This window comes from Petaurus breviceps, unplaced genomic scaffold, assembly GCF_028583685.1.
Source record: "Petaurus breviceps papuanus isolate PSGF00001 unplaced genomic scaffold, PetGlider_PUasm1.0 90822, whole genome shotgun sequence".
Taxonomy (NCBI): Eukaryota; Metazoa; Chordata; class Mammalia; order Diprotodontia; family Petauridae; genus Petaurus; species Petaurus breviceps.
The window spans coordinates 1,613,968-1,635,179 of record NW_027187351.1 but is presented as its reverse complement, the minus strand read 5'-3'; positions in this window follow the sequence as shown (position 1 = coordinate 1,635,179).

Genomic DNA, 21,212 nt, shown 5'->3' with positions numbered 1-21,212 from the left:
AGAATTCAGCTCCTCCCTTTTCCAGGGAGGAGGGAGTAGAAAGGATTAAATGCTTGAAGGCTAACTTGATGCTACACAGCAACACCCCTTGTTAGAAGTGGGACAAACTCTCTTCCTTCAATTTCTTGCTGCTGGTCAACAGAAGGTCCCAAGCATTAGTCTGAGAATGCAGAGGATATCCAACTCTTCCAGAGATGCCAGTGTTTTTGGAGCAGCAAGAGACATTGACCAAATCCTTGGGCTAATGTTTGTTTGTCCCTCTCCAACTGGAGAAGTAAGAAGGGTGGAGGGGAAGTTCTCTTAAGGTCTGGGAAACATCAAAATTGGTCAGTGATTCAGAGTGTTCATAGTCTTTTTTCAGCATTTAAATAGTAAAGTCTGTGAGGGCAGGGGCTTCCTGTGAATACCCCACTATATCTGGTACAGGGCCTTGCTTATGACAGTCTCTCAAGGACACATTTTAATTGGAATTGAGTTGAACCCTGGTTTGTACTGGATCCCCTAAATTCCCATATTCTGAAGAGTTTATTTGACATAAAGTGTTGAATTGCCATGAACAATTATTTCCATCTGAGAATTATGAAAATAAAAAAAAGATATGCCTCCATAGCTAAGAACCTCTTAACCCAACCAGAATGGAAAGAATGCTGGATCTGGAATCAGAGGACATAGGTTTGAAGAGTAATTCAGTCATTTACTAGTTGTAAGACCTCAAGCTAACTTTAAAGCCCTGTCATAGACTTTACTATTTCAATGCTCAGAAAAGGCTATGAACACTCTGAGTCAATGCCCATTTCTGATGCTGCCCACCCCTAAGTGAATGTTCCCTCCATCCTCATTATTTATCCATTTGGAGAGGGATAAACAAAATATTAGCCCAAGGATTTGTTAAGTAACGTGCCCAAGGTTACATAGCTAATTATTTTTGTGTGGGTGTTAAGTGTCTGAGGCCAGAACCGAACTTGGGTCCTCCTGACTCCGGGGCCTGTGTTTTACTCACTGCGCCACCTACACACCCCAATTTGGTAGTGTTTCTTGCTACTCTGGGCCTCTGTTTTCTCACCTGCAAAATGGAGGGATTGGGTTAATTTCCTTTTATGGTTATAGAAACTTAGCTTTATAGTTGGAATGTGTCTTAGAAATCATCTAGCCTACCATTCTCATTTCATAGATGAGGAAACTCAGGTCCAATGTAGGTCAATGGTTCGACCAAGGTCACCCAATGGGTAAGTAGCAGAGTGGCTTTCAAATCTATGTCCTCTAACTTTGGGTCGAGCAAAACTGTGATTCTATGATCCTGTGACCTAGGATTAAATGATTTTGTGTCTTCATATATCTTGCTAGGATAATCTGTACTTACAAGGTTTTCAGGGTCACTCAGAAGGGGACATAGGGGACAAGGTTAACATAGAGGAAGAACAATGGGTCTGAAAACATAAGGTTTGGGTTCAATTTTAACTTTGCTCTTTATTATATATGTGTTCTTGGACAAGTCATGATATAGTTAATTTCCTTATTTGTAAAATGAGATGGTTAACCTAAGTGATCTCTAAAGTCTCATCTTTGGAAAAGTCACTGCTGGCTGGACTGGATGACTCTGACATCCCTTTAAGCACTAAAGCTATTCTCCTCCAACTTTAGAAGCCATCTAAACTAATATTCTCATTTTACAGATGAGGCATCAGTTTTGCTTCCAGGGCCTCAGTTTCCTTATGTGCAAAATAAGAGACTGGCCTAGATGATTTTTAAGGTCTTTTCCAGTTTTTTACTAGATCTGCTGATTATTCATTTGTTCTCTGTTTCTGTTGCTAGTTCTGTAAATGACTCCATCCTCCAAAGTTTGGGGCATTTTAGGCAAGAAGTTAAATATTCCAACTTTTGTAGATCAGAACCACTGGAGAATCTCTTGGGGCATTCAGGTAGTAGATATCAGAAAGTATATTCCTATGTTCGAAGCTGTCTCTGGAGAAGGGTAAGCAAGAGTGATTCTAAAATCCTGGAAATAGGACAATCCCTTGGCAGTACCTCCTGAAAAAGAATGGCTTCTTGGAGGAGGGAGGGAGGAAAAGGAAAAAAAAAAAAACAATCCCTGCAATTATCCAATGCCAGACAACTTCTCGAATCCAGCTCACCTAAGCTATTTTTTTTTCCACTACATGAGCAAAATGAATGCTGCCAGCAGTCAGAGTGCTAATGGTCTTTTTTTCCACATTGTTTCCCATCCTCCCTTCCTCCCTCCCCTGAACCCGAAGCAAGGGACTGGAGAGACTTCAGGAGCCTCTTCATGCTCTCACTTCACAGGCTGGAAGGTGACAGCTTCGCCAGGGACTAATGCAGGCCGACATAATTGAATGTGGCCTGGAGCAAAGCAGCTGCCGGCAGCCACTCTTGATTGTAGCTGTCATCAGGTAGAGAGCTCACTGCAGTGAGACCCATTCCAGTGGAATGCCATTCCTTCATTCAGTGCCATGGTGATAGCTTATTTACCCTTAGACTGAGACCACCGTTTTGTAGTTAATCATTGTCACGATTACACTGTTGAGCCAGTGTAGACTCTGGGTCCTTGAGTTATCAATAATCTTTCTAGTGATCTCTCTCTACTTCTCTCTTTCTCTCCCCTTCTCATTTTTCCCTTTTCTGAAATTAAAATCATATTCCACTGTTCTTTTTATCCTTGAAGATTTAGTCTATTAAAAAAAAATTTGTCCCCTTTCTTCGTTTTCCTAAAATGTTCTATTAAAAAAAAAACGACAGTTTCAGCCCATGTGTTGTTTAAGCATGTCAGAAAAACACAGAGAAATAATCTTACATGTTAAACTCTAAAATGGCATTCAAAGGATTAAATTATCCTAGATTTTTCCTTCAGCAAGTATCACAGTGCATCATCATCATCATCATCATCACCATCATCATCACCACCACCACCATCATCATCATCATATTCCAGGGCATTGTATTACAGTCCACAGAATAAATTTGAGAGTTGGGTTAAACTCTACACAGTTTATACTGACTGCAGACAGTATCTGGATGTTTTTATGAGCAGTAACTGATTTTTTTTTTAAAAGGGAAATGTATTTTTACATGAAAATTGCAGACTTTGAGTTGGTTTCTAAACCAAAGAAAAGTTGAATCAGGCAGGAAAGACTTATTCAGTATTCATTTGGGCAATACTACTAATAATACCAACATTTACATAGCAATTTAAGGTTGGCATGAGAATTTCCTTACTTCTTTTCCTTTATATTTGTGGTGGACTTGACCCCTTAATATCCTTTTTACTGTCTTTTAAAAATCTGTGAATATCTAAGTACTGTGCATACACTTTTCTTTCAAGTTGTAATAAATAATCTTAGAAAGGTTTCATAATATTTAATCATTGATTCTTACATTTTATCATACACTTACATCAGTCAATAACTAATAACTTGTTTACTAGAGGGGTGAACTAAAGAACTAAGGCAGGGGGAAAAGTGCAGTATTAGGGTAAGATAAAATGTATGGGAGGAAAACCGAAAGTTATTTTCATGAAACCCCCTTCCCAATTTGCAAATTTATAAATGGATCATCGCATGTATCTTTTAAAATACAAACCAAGCTGATATTTCTCAAAAAAAAAAATTAAGACCATTTTACCATAGTCAAATCAAAGTAGACTATAAGCTCTGGTCAGTTGGAGGACATAATTTTACAGGAGCATAAATAGTAGGAATCGTGTTTTCAGGCTTGACACAGATAACCACATCAATAGAGTTTGACTGTCCACCTCCAAATGTTTATGTTTATATAGCCAAAGCAAGTTAGAGAACTGAACTATTCTAAACTGATGAACTCTAACTGCAGGAAATAAACCTGGATTATTTAGGACAAGGATTATCCAGTGTGCCTTTTTAGGGGAGGGGGAAGAAGACAGGGTTGGAGAGTATTTTTTACATGTGATTTTATAATTATGAGGAACACCTCATGTGAAAACTCCTTCCATTGATGCATTAACCACTCTACAATTTAGAGTTTTAGGGATCATAAATCCTTTAGGATCATGGGCAAGTCTGATCTTTACTTTCCACATCTGTAAAATAGAGATTCTAATACTTGAAATACCTATCTGATAAGATTACTGGGAGAAAAGTGCTTGCAAACTTTAAAGTGCTCAGATGTGACTATTATTATTTTTTAACCTAACTTAGAACTCCAAACCCTTCAAAAATCAAAATAAAACAAACAATAACATCTTACTTTTATTTCCTTGCAACACATGGTCTAACATTAAATAGATAAGAATATAAGATAATTGGAATTCAAATTGCCAAATCCACTTAGTATCTGCTATTATCAAAATCAGAAAGGAAAAAAAAAACATATTTTGGACCTAAATACATTTAAATGGAATATCCTGCATTATTACAGCTGTTTTTTTTAATGGAAACACAATTGGTTATTGATAAACTTGGATCATAATCCTGGACAAAGTTTTTTCTTCCTCAGATGTGATTCTTTCTTACCTTTCTTATAGATACTTAATAGGAGAGGAATTAAAGAATAATTATAAAGACCAAGCAAATTTTTGCAAAATTGATGTTTCTGGTCCTGTTACCAAGCTCGCTGTTTTGCTTATCTATGTAGTGATTTTCAGATAATTGAAATCCCAAATTCTGGAACAGAAAGGGAAGAAAAATTTCCCCTTCTGATTAAATCAGATTAAGTTTCTAGATGGTACAACTATCACCCTCCCTTCATGAAACTTGGGATGTGGTATAGTTAAGACCCCATTGTTTAGTAGCATACTCTGGCAAAACTATCCCTCAAGTCCTGGTGGATCAATGAATTAATTTATGGGCAAAAGTACAGGGCACAACACTTTCAAGTGAGATTCAGTGTATGCCTGGAAGCTTGCATGACAAGAGTAGACACATTACAATGATGCTGAGCATTAAGGACTAATTTCTAAATTTTAGAGAGGGCAAAATTAAGGTGTAGGGAGGTCCCTTCCAATCACCCTGATAGTGTGATAGTCACCAAAGAGAAATCCTTTTAGGTTACAAAAAACACACCATAATCCCTTGCTTTTAAACTTGCAAGGAGGTATTTAAGGAGGTACTGCTTATGTATTGAACCCATATAATCTTGGGCAATGATATAGACCTCTCTGGGTGCCTTTTTCCTCATCCAATAAAACGAGGGAGGAAGAAGTAAAGCAGAAGTTGGTCCTTCAACTTTTTGTGTGTCATGGACCCTTTTGGAAGTCTAGTAAAGCCTATGGGCCTCTTCTGAGAATTCTCCCCCCCCCCTTTTTAAAAGTTATAATAGAAGGAAATACTAAATTTAAATTGGAGCTTAATGAAAATGAAATTAAATTTCCCCCCATAATGGCTCATGGAGCCCCTGGATTAAAAGATCTATAAGGCCCTTTTTACTTCTAAATAAGTTATCCTTTAATGATCTGGCTCCTTCATTTCCCCTATGTAAACCCAAACCCACTTTATAAATACTTATATTGTTACATCAATTATTTGCACATGTATATACATAAAATAACATGATGACTGAATAGAAATCAATATCAAAAGGAAGGATATGCATTAAGAAATCAAGCAAAATTAGGGTAATAATGATAGCAAGAGATAAAAAAGGAGTGTGGCTTAGTGGATATAGGCTAGCAGTGGAGTAAGTCCCATCTTTGACAATAGGCAAGTCCCTTAACTTTTCAGTATTTCAAGTGACTCTTCAAGGCTGTAATTTGCAGTTGCAGATGTATAGATGCATAGATGAAGGAGGAAGCTACAACACCAAGAATTCTCTCCATGGGAGGAAATTCTAAGTCTGTTTTTTTTTTTTTAAAGATTATAAATATTTGAATTGGGGACTGTTTTCATGCTTGATCATAAGGATAGTACTAGATTTTTTTTTATTTTATTTATTTATTTTAGCACTAGATATTTTACTAAATTACATTGTCATTCATTTCAGGTCAAATCACTTATCTATGGTCTATTTACTCAATGTATTGGGTGTCCTAAAAGTCTTAGGGAAATTTTAAGTTTTAATAGCTTAAAATTGCTCTAAGACTTTTGGGACATCCTGTACCACTGGTAGATGGATAACACCTGATTGTGTCAACCAAACTGTCCATGAAAATAGTTTGGTAAGAGTTCTTTCACAATCCATATGGCCACAACCTTAGCTTAGAGCATGGTACATTTTTTCCTCTACTTATTGTTTTGGCTAGACATGGACAGGAAGGGGTTACTTTTGATGAATAAATTGATTTTCATTTCATCTTAGGTTGGTTCAGCTGACTAATTATCCTTCCTTCCTTCCTTCTACTCTCTCTTCCTAGTCATTTTATAAAACCTCACATGCTTGGGCACTTGGTGAGTAGGTGAATAGCATCCCTCATTTTTCTGACTAAGATTAATCTCAATCATAAACCAGTTTTTCACAATTAGCCACTTATATATAACAATCACAGAATAGCAGTTTCCAGAATAAAACAGATGAACAAACAAAAACCAAAAAACAATCAGAACAAAAATCTTCTCAAGTCTTTACTAATAAAATAGTAGTAAAACATAGTGCCTCCTGGTAGTGTGCACATGTGGTGCTCAAGGGTGGGTTGGGATTGGGGGAAGGCTAAAAACACTGTCCCACTCCTCCCAAAATGAAACAAAAACCTGGATCTGTAATCTCAGCTGAGTGACTTGTGTGTCCTTGGGCAATTCTTCAGACCTCAAGTTTCCTCATCCTTAAAATGAGAGAATGGGCTAAATGTCATCCTCTAAGGTCTCTTTCAACTTTAAATCTCTGAGCTTATGTTATTTCTTCTTAGAAGAAAACTCCATCCTAAGGAGTTTTCCTGAGTATTTCCAAAAGCATTTAAAAATGTGTGTGTGCATAATACATATATATGCATATTATGTACACATAGAGTCACAATGTACATATATGCATATATACAAATGTAGTTATATATTATATATACACTATATAATATATTTATATTATACACAATATAGAATTATACTTGTTTATAATTATTATGTGGGTTTATACATGTATGTGTATGTATATATATATTCATATATATATATATATATATATATTCCTCCAGAATCTACTGCCTGGATGTCTATTCAGCTGTCAGATTGTATTTAGATATGGGGGAAGGCTGAGAGAGAATGAAAACCACTTGTTTCTTTTCTTTTTCCCTCCTTCCCTCCCTCTCTCCCTCCCTCCCTCTCTTCCTTCCTTCCTTCCTTCCTTCCTTCCTTCCTTCCTTCCTTCCTTCCTTCCTTCCTTCCTTCCTTCCTTCCTTCCTTCCTTCCTTCCTTCTCTTTTTCTCTCCCCCTCCCTTTTTTTTTTCTTCTCTCCCAACTTGTCACTGCAATGAAGTTGGCTCTGGCTCCAGGGATCCCTCTGCAAAGTACAATGCCCTGGGCTATGGGAGACGGAGCCCTCAATAACTGATATGAAAGGTCCTTAATTAAGCACTTAGCATTTCAAGGCAGTCAGCGCAGCTCGCCCCCAGCCCGAGCTGGCAGGCCGTCACCGCCTATCGGCCACCTAGATGCCTAACGTGAGTTGAGTGGAGTCTTTTGTACTGGAGGCGAGCCGCCCGGAGGCACAGGCTGATCTGGTGACCCTCCCGGAGCCACCTTCTCTGCCGGAAGGGACGGGATATCGGATGTGACAACATGGCAGCCCAGCCCGGGGAAAGGATTCCCTAACCCTCCCTCTTCCTACCCCCGGTCCCCCACCCCTCCCGACTCCTTCTTAAGAGCAGGGGTTGGAGGAGAAAGTTAGAATGACGGTGGCACATTCTTGGCTCAGGAGATCCGCCTGAACATCCCTGCACCCCAGGAATGAATAATGATGAATGTATTATGAAGCAACAGGAAAAAAAAAAAAAAGCCTTCCTAGAGAAAAAAAAAAGCACATCAATTATTTTGCAATTACACAGGGCCTCGGAAAAGTTAACAAGGAGAGAAAACCGTTCTCTCTCTCTCTTGCGGCGCGCGCTCTCTCCCACCCACAGTCTGTAATCTTCTGGCCATGAGAAGCCAGAATCAACATAAATGTTTGGGAGGTGGGGAGAAGTTTATCTTTATATTAAGGAGCTGGGAGACTTGGCAGCATTAAAATGGAAAGGGTTAATGGAATGAACTATAGATTAAATTGTAAAGCAATCAAAGAAAACCAAACAGTTTATAGCAGACAAACCATCTTCTGGTGTTTGGGTCTGTGTCAAGCCATGGATGTGGAAAATTAAAGCCATACTGAGAAGGGAAATGAACCATATCTAATACATCCCCAGCAATAAAATGTTTTCACTAGGACTGTAAAATTGTGGCTTACATTAGGAAAAAGAAAATCAAACTATATGTCAATTCCACATCATGGGACATGAAGTGTCCACAAAAATTTATATTACTATTTAGAAGTGTTTCATTCTGGTGTTTTATAGTGATTGGATGCGCCCTCCTCAGTATCTTTTGACTGGTATGAAAATGATTTGAACTACTTTTTTAGCATTTATTTTACATCTATTACCTGTTCTATTACTTTTTATTATTTTATTGTGCTTGTGTAGAGGGTTTTGCACAGTTTCCATTATAATGTAACATTAAGTCAATTTATTTGTGTATTACATGCTGTATAATTGCACCTTTTTCTAGGACAATTTGGGTTTCATTATCTAACAAATCAGCACTGTTACATTTCTAAAAGCTCTTGTTTGAAATCAAGTGCATTTTCAAAGTGGGACTATGGAGGTCAAGTTGGAACCAGAAAGAGTATGAGATGTCTGCCTAATGCTGCAACCATTTGTACATTAGGTGAAGGTCATATTGGAAAGAGAGAAATACTTGTTTCTTTGAGAAAATATTTAATTACTTGGTATTGTACTGGGTCGAGATCGATAGTGATCAATACTGCAAGAAAAGAAATATTGTAGAACAAAGGATTCTGACATGAACCAGATAAGAGCAAGAGATAGATCATGCGTGAACAGACAAAGATGGGAGAAAATGTCAAATGTAACAGCATTTGGTTTATTATTATTTCAGATTTTAAGATAGCATTTGGCTGCTTAATTTACAAGTGCCATAAATTGTATAACTACCCAGCAAGATGAAATGTGCATCTGTTTTTGCAAAGCTATTTTCGTAAACTGATCTAAGCTGAAGAGGTGGAATAAATGAATGCAACACTCTTATAGGTGAACTGGGAAGATCTTTAAAAAAAAAAGGCAATCACTAAAAAATTGATTAAGATGCCACATTATCAACAGAGTGTAGAACTATGTTTAAAACTTATAATTATATTTTATATCAGGCAGTGAGTGCCGTTTGAACACTTGTGGCCTAGCCTCCTTATTTGCTTCTTAGCTACTTACTGCGTTGTCTTTCAAACTAACTTCATAAGAACAGATCAGCTCTCTAAATGGATTGTAAATTCTTTGAGAGAAGGAATCTTTTTTCTCCTATTTCTTTATATCTCCTAGAGCACTAGCTTAGTGCTAAGCACCTAATAGCAACAACAACAAAAGAGTGTTTATTAGGAAGCCCTTGGTGTGCAGACATGATTTCAAATCCTGGCTCTGCTATTTATTATTTGTGTTACCTTGGGGAAAAGTCCCTTATCTTCTGTGGGTCTCTGTTTTCTCCCCTGGAAAACAAGGAAGGGTAGACTAGACATCCTCTTAGGTCTTTTTTAGTTTCAGATCCGTGAGATTTTAAGAAAAAAACAACAACCATACTTTTACTCTAGAAAGGGCAAGTAGATTTTTTATGTAAGAATCTAAAGAACCTCTGGAATTGTGCAATAAATTAAATCTGTTAACTGAGATTTGCAGAAAATTCTCTTTTGATGAAGTCAGTGGGATAGTGTAAGGTAGCTAGACATAGTTGATGACCAGCAGATCTAGGAGTCTAGAAGACATGAGTCCAGATTGGGTCTCTGCCACCTACTGGCTTTGTGACCCTGGCAAAATCATTTACATTTTCAATGCTCCAAGGAATTCTTTGATAAGTTGCACAGAAGGTACTGATGTTCATTGGTAGGGGAGTTCTTCACGAGGGAATTTCCTACCCATATGAAATCATAGTTCTTATCCAAAACCAAACCCCAAAGCCAGGGGGAATTGTATAAATAGGATGTAGTTCTTTTAAGGAATTCATTGTAGAAGATTGAAATAGCTTATTCTACCTGGGGTAATGACATTTGCATGTCCCTCAAGATTTTCTAGCATATTTTCAAGGAAGGAACAAGCATTTATTAACTGCCTCTAAGGACCAGATTCTACTCTAAGTGCTCTACAAATAGCTCATTTGAACCTCACAACAACCCTGGAAGCAGGTGCTATTATTATCCCCATTTTACAGTTGAGGAAATTGAGAAGGGAAGTGACTTGCCCAGGGTCAAATAGCCACTGAGGTTGGATTTGAATTCAGGTCTTTATGACTCCAGACCCAGTGCTCTATCCACTGCATTACCTACTTGCCTCCAAGAGATGTGATTACTCCCTCCGCTGATGCAGAGGACAATTCCTCTGTAATTTAGTGGTCAGTCTTCAAGCACCGATATAGTTGAAAAGTTCATTCCATAATAGTGAACGTCTCCAAAGTTACTGTGGACAATGGACACCAATGGTAGAATATAATAGAGCTTAAACTCAATCATTATATCCTCTAAGAACTGACAATGTATATAAATACACATACACAAACACATACAGACACGCATAAGTCACGTATACATATATGTGCACACATGCACACACACACTCAACACCCACACACACAAACAAACACTGTTGCAGCAGAAGAGCAGTGAGGGATGCATTTGCTATAGATGCTTTTTGAAGACCAACGGAACCTAAGATCCCCTTGTCTGTGGTAGCAATTGAGACTTTTTTTTTCCTTTGTCGGTCATAGTTTCATAGTTTATATACAGCTAAATGGAACCTGAAAGCATTTTGATCTAGTTCTTAATCTAAGGTCTATGGGCCCCTGGGCAATTTGGGAACTTCAATGGAGGGGGAATATATCTTTATTTTCAATCATCTCTAAACTGAAATTTAGCATTTCCTTCATAATTATGGACATTGACAAGAAATATGTTAAAAAGGAGCCCATGGGATTTAGCAGACTACCAGAGAGGTTCATAACACCCCAAAATATTAAGAACTACTGTTCCAGTGCAAACTCCTGTGAAAAATCCCAAGCAGGATAAGTTACTTTGCCCATGTTTATGCAGGTAAATGTCAAAGGTGGGATTTGAACCCAGGCCCTCTGACATTAGAACCAACAATCTTTTCATTTCCTCATTGAACAAAATACTTATTGACTACTGCTTGCTTAACACTATGTTACATGCTTTGGAGGAGGTGGAAGTGGATCCCTGAGGAAGTCCTGTTTCTACTCTGCCATCTTGACTCTGCCCCATTTGTTACTTGCTTTGGAAGAAAGAGAAAGAAGGAAAGAAAGAAATAAGGAAATGTATACACACATATACATGCACATATACATATCATGTATACATATAATATATATATATATATATGTATATGTGTGTGTATGCTGCACTGGCTATTTCATAAGTATGAAGCACCCTTGGATGAGGAAACTCTGTTTATGTAGATCAGCAACTATTCTCCAATCATCTTAGAGTGTTGCATGGGACACTGAGGGATTCAGTGCTTACCCAAGGTCACACAGGTAATCTGTGTCAGAATAAGTACCTAAACCTAGGTCATACAAACTACAAGGCCAACCTTTCTATTCACTACACCATGATCTGATGTGTATGTGTGCAATTAGGGCATACAGGGATATATATGTCTATGTATCCATGTATCTATTTGTGTGTATGCATGCATGTATCTATTATCTGTGTGTATGTATGTATCTATCATCTATTAATGTGTCTGTTTATGTATCTCTTATCTGTCTACAAATATGTATACATGTTTCTATCATCTGTGTATCTATACATGTATCTATCATCTATGTGTCTATATCTTATCTGTGACTATGTATCTATCATCTGTGTATGTGTCTATTTTCTCTCTCTCTCCATCCATCCATCCATCCATCCATCCATCCATCCATCCATCCATCCATCCATCCATCCATCCATCTATCCATCCATCCATCATCTAACTAGCTAATCTACAGATATATAAAACTGCCTTGCTTAGTTGAGTAGAAAACTCTCCTTGGAGTTAAGAAGACATTGAATCAGCCCTGAAACCAACTGATTGTGCAATGTTGGGCAGGTCATTTAACCTCCAGTACCCCAGATAATTCTTCTAAAATTAAGGAGGTTACAGTCAAGGCATCCATTTTTACACTGCTGAAACAAATTTTTACACTAGGAGTTCCTCATGCCAATGAAATCATGGGATCACAGGTTAGGACCAACACACACACACACACACACACACACACACACACACACTGAGAGGAAGGAGACGTTTAGATGCCCTTTACTCCAGTGACTGCAGAAAATAAAATACAAATCTTGTGAATATCCCTTCAACCCTAGGGCTATTGTACCAAGTTGTTATCTTCCCAAATGACGTCCCTCAGTAGCATTTAAGAAGTGATACCTCGTTGCTTTCATACATAGCAGCTGCTAGTGAGGAGGAGGAGGAGGACAAAGAGAAGGAGGAAGAGGAGGAGGGGGAAAAGGAGGGGGAGGAGAAAGGAGAGGAGGAGAAAAACAGCACAAACCAACCTACAGATGAATGCTAAAATGATAAAATAAACTTTTAAGAAACTATTCTTCAACTTGGTCTTTTTTCCCCTTGCTTCTTCATTTCCCTTTTCAAAATTTCATCAGGGGGCTTTAATGCTCCCAATTTTCTTTTCTTCCTTTATTTTTATGTGACACAATTGAACAGGTTTTTTTTTTAGCAAAATTTTTAATTCATTCTCTCAGTATAACTTTGTCAGTCAAAAAATATTTATCAAATATCTACTATGTTCCAGGCACTGTGTTAAGAAGCACTAGGTATACAAAGATGAAAACAGAAGACAATTTCTGCTCTCAAAGAACTTACAGTCTAATGGGGAAAGACAACACAGAGAAGAGAGCTGACAGGGTTGGAGGGTATCTGTAACAGCCACATGGTGAATGAACCAGAGAGTCCAAAATGACCTCAGCAAGAAAAGTCAAAGAAGCTTAAAATGAGTAGTCAGTCAATAAATATTGATTAAAGTGCCTACTATGTGCCAGGCACTGTGCTAAGCACTGGGACTACCAAAAGATAGTCCCTGCCCTCCAGGAGCTTGTGATCTAGTGGAGGAGAAAACAAAGCAAGCAAATATGTACAAAGCACACTATACACAGGATAAATAGGAAGTAAGTAACAGAAGAAAGGCACTGGAATTAAGAGGGACTGGGAAAGGCTTCTTATAGAAGATGGAATTTTAGATGTGACTTAATGGAAGTTAGGGAAGCCTGTAAATGGAGATGAGGAGGGAAAAATTTGTAGGTATTGGGGACAGCTAAAGAAAGTGCAAAGTTGAGAGATGGAGTTTCTTGTTTATGAAACAGCCAGATGGCCAATGTCACTAGTTAGAAGAATACATATTGAAGAGTAAGGTGTAAGAAGACTGGAAAAATAGAAAGGGACTAGGTTATGAATGACTTTCAGTGCCAAACATAGCGTTTTGTATTTGATCCTGGAGGCAATAGGGAACCACTAGAGTTTATTGAATAGGGGATGACATGGTGTGACCTGTGCTTTATAAAAATCACTTTACTGTCTGAAGGGAAGATAGATTGGAGCAAGAAGAGACTTGATGGAGGCAGTCACACCCGCAGGCTATTGCAATAGGCCTGATGTGAGATAAGGGTCTGTACCAGAATGGTGGCAGTGTCAGAAGAGATATATTCGAGATGTTGCAAAGGTGAAATGGACAGGCCTCGGTAATAGATTGGATATCAGGGGAGGGGGGGAGAGTTAGTGTGGAGTTGAAGAAAACACCTATATTGCAAGCCTGAGGGACTGACTGGGAGGATGGGGTTACCCTTTACAATAATAGGGAAGGTGGGAGATAGAGACTAGTTTGGAGGAAAGATAATAAATTCTATTTTGGACATGAGTTTAAGATGTCTACTGCGTATCCAGTTTGAAATGTTTAAAGGGCAGTTGGAAATCTGCGATTTGATTGGGTGATAGCAGAAAAGTTAGGGCAGGATAGGCAAATTTGAGAATCAACAGCACAGAGATGGTAAACAAGTCCATAGGAGCTGATGAGATCACCAAGTAAAATAGTATAGAGGGAGAAGAAAATCTAGATCAGAACACTGTGGGACATTTACTGTTGGAGGGCATACTCTGGAGGAGGATCCAGCACAAGAGGCTGAGGAGTGATCAGATAGATAAGTGGAGAAAAAGGAAAGAATAATGGTCTGAAAACCTATAGAGAAGAGAGTATCAAAGAGGAAAGAGTGATTAACAGTGTCAAAATTTGCCAAAAGTCAAGGAGACTGAGGATTGAGAAAAGGACATTTCATTTAGCAACTAAGAGATCACTGGTAACTTTGGAGAGAATTCACGTATTAAGGGGTTGAGAAGATAATGTAAGGAGACAAAATAAAGGCAACAATAATAGATGGCCTTTTAAATGAGTTTAGCTAAAACAGTCAGAAGAGATAAGGGACAATAGTGGAGACAGAAAGATCAGTTGAGAGGTTTTTCAGGATCAGGGAGAGAAGATCATATTTGTAGGCAATAGGGAATGAGCCAGTAGACCGGAAGAGACTGAAAATAAGTGATCAAGTGGGAGCAATCTGTGGATAGAGACAGGATGGAATATGATTGTTTGACCAGGTTTTAGAAGAGCCACTGTGGAGAATGGGATAATGAGTTGATAAAGAAGGTATAATAGAATTGTCTAGCAGCAGTGAGGACTCATTTGATAGTATATAATTTAAATTTGTAGTGGACCCAATCAGAATGGTTGGGTGATTTTTTCCCCTGCTTTTGTTCAGCAGCATGTGGTAGAAATGATCCAAGGCTGAGGCTTAGGAGGGCACAACTGGCAAAATAACAGGGTGGGGTAAGGACTCAAGGGATGAAAACAATGTGAAGTAAAACAGTGTAAAGTTGAACTGGTTCACCAAAGGGTCAAGATGAAGACAGGATAAGAGAGTGGCTAGTGAAGGGGAGAGGTCAAGGGATTGCAGGTGGACAGAGTAGGATTTGGCAATGGAAAGCAGAATGAAGTAAAAAGCTAATAGATTATGGTCAGATAAGGGTATTTTGGAATTCTTGAACATGGAGGTGGTACATTTGTGGGTGATGGCAAGATTGAGGGCAAGAACAACTTTGTGTGTGGCTGAGGTGGGATGGAGGAGTAGGTCATGGGAAATGAGAAGGTTGAAGAACTGAGTGTTTAGAGTGTTTCAAGGAGGGTCAATATGTATGTTGAAGTCAAAATTGTGAGTGATATAATGAATTCATTGAGGAAGGAAAGGAAAGGACATGAAAATTGGTAGATAATAGGTAGCAGGATTTTCATTAGGTGGTAGATAGAAATCTCCTCAAAGGAGAAGTTGCTTAGTGATGGAGATAGAGAACATGAAAGTGGCAACAGACAGTAAGGAGTGATTCAACTCCCCAAGCTTAACCCACATACTGAGAAGAATGAGTGAAGGTATAGCCAATACTAGAAAAGCTGGCCAGGGAGACCATGTCATCAGATGGAAGTCAGACTTAAGTAAGAATTAGTAGATGGAAGGAGTGGGAATGGAAAGGATTTAGGGAGTTTATTGGATTTAGATGATGACTTACAGGATTTCAGAATCACTGGAGAGTGTAGGATATGACTAGGTGTGATAATGTTCATCATGGAATGAAATTGAGTGGAAGGTGACACTATTTCCCAAAGGAGGCTGGAGATGAGCCTGAAGACAAATGTAGTATGAAATGGGAGGCACACAGTCAGATGGTCAGATGGGAGGCCCACTTTACTACTCCTTTTCCCTCAAAAGACTGGAGATTAGTCAGGAAAGAGCAAAACAAGAAATGAAAGTGGGACCTGCACAGCAAGAGAAGACAGTTCCATTTCCACTGACTTTCCTCTTTTTCCTCCTTCAAGGGACAGATAGAGAAGGAGATAGAAGGCCTGAGATCAAAAGAAAGTTTGCTCCTCTTTGTAGCTGAGGCTCTCCATAGCCCAGTTGGGAGATTAGGCTGACAAAAGGAGGTGGAATTTGCCTTGTGCTGGCACAGATGGAAGTCGACCACTTTGATGGGGCAGAGGCAGTCAAGTGGGAAACAAAGAGATGTCTGTCCTATTACTCCTTAAACGAGGGCTGAGGAGTTCATGCCTCCACCCTCCAATCAGAGGGACAGATGATAAGCTGCTGGAAGATATTTATGTCACTTCACTAATGTTTAATGCAAAGGTATTTGTAGAACCTATATTGGATTGCATGCCACCAGGGTGGGGAGGGGGGAGGAGAGAGGGGGAGAAAATTTGGAACTCAAGGAATTGTGGAATTGAATGTTGTAAAATAAAAATAAATAAATAAAAATTTAAAAATAAAATATTTGCATCCCTGCTTTGGGTTTTGAAGAAAGTGGGGTCCAAACAGCTAAAAATATAAAGTTGTTTTTCCTTACTGGGTTCTAAGGTTTAGATTCTCATTAAGGATAAAGAGGGAGGATGAGCCTTCCTGTTTATTTTGTCCACCTCATCTACATTTTTCCAACTGAGCTTCTCTGGATGAAGGAGAAAATAGCTCAGCAAGCACAAAAGCCCAGGGAATTCTAGCTCAACTGGTACATCAAGGTGGGTTTGTATCAAGCTGCACAAATTCAGGGAAAGGAAATGTTTACACCTGGGTTAAGAAGGATGAATCATCATATCCTTAACTTAATCTTTAAAAGAAATATTCAATTGTGGTGGAGATCCAGTTTGCTATGGGGGTAGCCATTAAGGAAGCAGGAGTAAGGTAGAACTAGATTAAGGAGGATCTTACCTGGATTGTGGAATCTGGAGGGAAGAAGTACCAACTGGTCATTTCCTATTTTAACTAAATATTCTAGATGACTAGTTGTTAAGTTCATTTTTTTTAATGCATAGGAATCAGATATCAGTCTAAGTTTTGGCACTAAGTGGCAAAGTCCTAATCATCTTGCCCTAGTTACAGTTTTTTTAAATTCTTCTTTGTAAGAGAAAGTGAGAGTTATAAGAAAATTGTTGATGTTCTATATCACCTGGTTCCTTTCCATTCTGCAATGGCTTTTATACTTTGTCCATATGTATTGCTTTTCTATTTAGGGTTACAAGGAATTAAAGCCCATGTACAAAAATAAAACAAACATAACACAAACGATTAACATTACTATATAAGTTTACATACTTCAGCTGACAAAAGCATATCAAGATAATTTCCAAGCAATACAGGTTAAATATGCAACAACAACAAAACCAAACCAAACCAAAAACCAAAAAAAACTTCAGCCAAATTTTTTGTCTTTTTTCTAAATTTTTTTTTCTGTAAACCCTAGCAGATCAATCAGTCAAAGGTTACAAAAGCAACAAGGTTGAAGATTTCACATAGAAGCTAAAGCTGGAAGGGACATTAGAGCTCAGAATTCTTTCTGTGCTCTCTATTGCCCATTTATTTAGTATTTTATTTTCCCCAGTTACATTTTCCCCCAATTTTTAATGTTCATTTTTAAAACTGTGAGTTCAGCCATTCCCCAATTGATGATTTTTATAAATTTGACTCAGTTCTCTCTATGTTTGAGAAATAAGACCTTTATCAGAGAAACTTGTTTCAGTTTTTTTCACAGTTACAATTGCTAACTGTATTTACCTTCATCATATTCCCCCCCCCAACTTTGTTATTATATCCTATCCTTTCTCTTCTTTCACCCTGTTCCTTTTCAAAAATTTTTGCTTCTGACTGTCCCCTTCCACAATTTGCCCTCCCTTCCATTATCGCCCCTTTCTTTTATCCCCTTCTCCTCCTACTTTCCTATAGGGTAAGACAGATTTCTATAACCAACTGAGTATTTATGTTATTCCCCACATTCTTCCTTTGAGACAATTCTGATAAAGTCCACTCAGTTACTCTCGTATCCCCCTGCTTCCCCTCCACTGTAAAAGTGTTTTTACTACCTCTTTTATCTGAGATGATTTACTCCATTCTTCCTCTCCCTTTCCCTTTCTCCCAGTATATTCTTCTTTCACCCCTAAATTTTATTTTTTAGATACTATCCCTTCATATTCATCTTACACCTGAGCCCTCAGTCTATATATACTCCTTCTAACTGCCCTAGTAATGAGAAAATTCTTGAGTCACAAGTATCATCTTCCCATGTAGGAATGTAAACAGTTTAACCTTAAGTCCCATATGATTTCTCTTTCCTGTTTACCTTTCTATGCTTCTCTTGAGTCTTGTATTTGTAAGTCCAATTTTCTATTCAGCTTTGGTCTGTTCATCAAGAATGCTTGAAATTCCTCTATTTCATTGAATGTTCATTTTTTCTCCCGAAGAATTATACTCAGTTTTGCTGGGTAGGTGATTCTTGGTTGTAATCCTAGCTCCTTAACCCTCCAGAATATCATATTTTAAGTCCTCTAATCTTTTAATATAGAAGCTGCTAAATTTTGTCTTATTTTGACTGTGGCTCCATGACACTTTAATTGTTTCTTTCTGACTGCTTACCGTACTTTCTCTTTGATCTGGGAGCTCTGGAATTTGTCTATAAAATTCCTGGGAATTTTCAATTTGGGATCTCTTTTAGGAGATGATCAATAGATTCTTTCAATTCTTATTTTACCCTCTTGTTCGAGAATTTCAGGACACTTTTCTTCACAATTTCTTGAAAGATGATGTCTACGCTCTTTATTTTTTCATCATAGGTTTCAGGTAGTCTAATAATTTTAAAATTATCTCTCCTGCAACTATTTTCCAGGTCAGTTGTCTTTCCAATGAGATAGTTCACATTGTTTTTGACTATTTTCATTCTTTTTAAATGGTTTCTTGATTTTCCATAAAGTTATTAGGTTCCATTTACTCAATTCTAATTTTTAAGGAAGTATTTTCTTCCATGAGTTTTTGTATCTCCTTTTACATTTGGCCAACTCTTCTTTTTATGGCATTCTTCTCCTCATTGGGTTTTTGTATTTCTTTTACCATTTGGCCTACTCTGTTTTCTAGGGTGTTATTTTCTCCAGTATTTGTGTGTGTGTGTGTATGTATGTTGTGTCTCCTTTACCAAGCTACTGACTCATTTTTCATGATTTTCTTGTGTCACTCTCATTTCTCCTCCCATTTTTTCCTCTACCTCCCTTACTTGATTTTCAGAATCCTTTTTGAGCTCTCCCATTGCCTGAGACCAATAAATATTTTTCTTGGAAGCTTTGGATGTGGGAGTTTTGAATTTGTTATCTTCTTCTGAATGTGTGTTTTGATGCTCCTTCTCACCACAGTATCTTTCTACGGTCAGATTTTTTTTCTATTGTTTGCTCATTTTCCCAGTCTATTTCCTGACTTTTGACACTTTATTAAAGTAGGGCTCTGCTTTCAGGGTAAAGGGCACAGTGTCCCAAGCTTTGGGGGTTTTGTGAAGCTGTTTTCAGAGATACTTGTAACCTGTAAGTTTTTGGTTCTTTTAAGGTGGTATGATCTAAGGAGAGGTGTTTTTACTCCTCTTCTGGCCTATGCTCTGATCTATGTGAGTGACCACAAACACTCTTTCCTGTTCTGAACTGTGACAAGGGACCCTGTTCCATTGTGGCTGCAACCTCTGATGTGATAGTACTCCTCCTTGCTCTGGGACTGCCACCCAGGACTGTGACTGAGATCTAAGTATGGGCAAAACAAAAGAATCCTGCCTTATTGATAGCAAAGACACCCTTGTAACCTCCTTCTGACCAGTTGTTTGACCCCCTTACTGTCTATGGGCTGAGAGCTGCTGCTTCTGTTGATTCAGTAAAGACCAAAGTCTCCTCCTGCTTTGCTGGGGCCTCTTCTGTGCTGGCAAGGCTTGTGTTCGACTGTGCTCTACTATTATCGAAGTGTGACAGAGCTTTCCTGTTGACTTTGTCTCTGTCTGGAATATTGTTTCACCCCATCCTTTTGTGGATTCTGCTGCTCCAGAAATTGTTTTATGGAATAATTTAAAATGTTTGGAGAGGTTTTGTGGAAAGCTCAGGTGAGTCACTGCCTTTTTTCTGCCATCTTGACCCCACCCCCTCTGCTTGTCCCTAGGTAACAGCAAGCACACTATCATACCCAGGATGGCTGCTAGTGCGGGTTTTTTGATCTGCTTTTCTAAAGGAAAGCAACTAAAAGGGTTTAACATCTTATTTAATCAAACATATATCTATATCTATCTATCTATCTATCTATCTATCTATCTATCTATCTATCTATCATTCACTTAGTTCAGGGGAAAAAGTCAGCACCCTGAACTTCAGAAAATACAAAGAAAAATTACAAGCAAACAAAAAAATACAGAGAAAATAACATAATTCAACAGTCCAGAAGACAGGGTTTCTAGCTCTCTGACCATTACATACATGCAGTGTTAGTTACCAGAGAGAGAAAAGAAGCATCAAAATCTGGGTTTTCAAAGTGAGGTGGGGGAAGGGGAAGGGAGGGAGGCTTAATGACTGCCCAGAGTCTCATCTTCTCAAATCATATAACTCTTCCCATCAATGAGCCCCAAAGCAAAACCTTACCTCAGAGGTTTATTTAGCTTTCTCCAGGGTCAGAGAACATCACAACCTTTGTGACCCACTGCCTAATTACAAAGTAACAAAAGGTGGGCCTTCCTGAAAAACGAGCCTCTCTTAAGCAAGTTTCTCTTGTTGGGCTCCAAGGGAGGCACATTAGGGGGGCAAGGAAGATCTTCAAATTCCCTTACCATTACACCCTATTACCTATTAAAAGAACCAAAACTCCTTTTCTTGACATTCAAAAACCTCCAGAAGGTGGCACCACTCTAGTTTTATCTCAATAGGACAAGTGTTCAAGGGATTCAAAGGAAGGAGGTAGTGTGAGGCAGTGGAAAGAATGCCAGGTTTAGAGCTAAAGACCTGGATTGAAATCCTAAACTTCTGATTACTAGCTATTTGACTTTGCCATTAACTTCCCTAGGCTTCACCTGTAAAATGGGGCACTTGAACTAGATAAGGTGCAAGGTCCCTTCTTAGCCTAAATCTATGATATAGAGATTC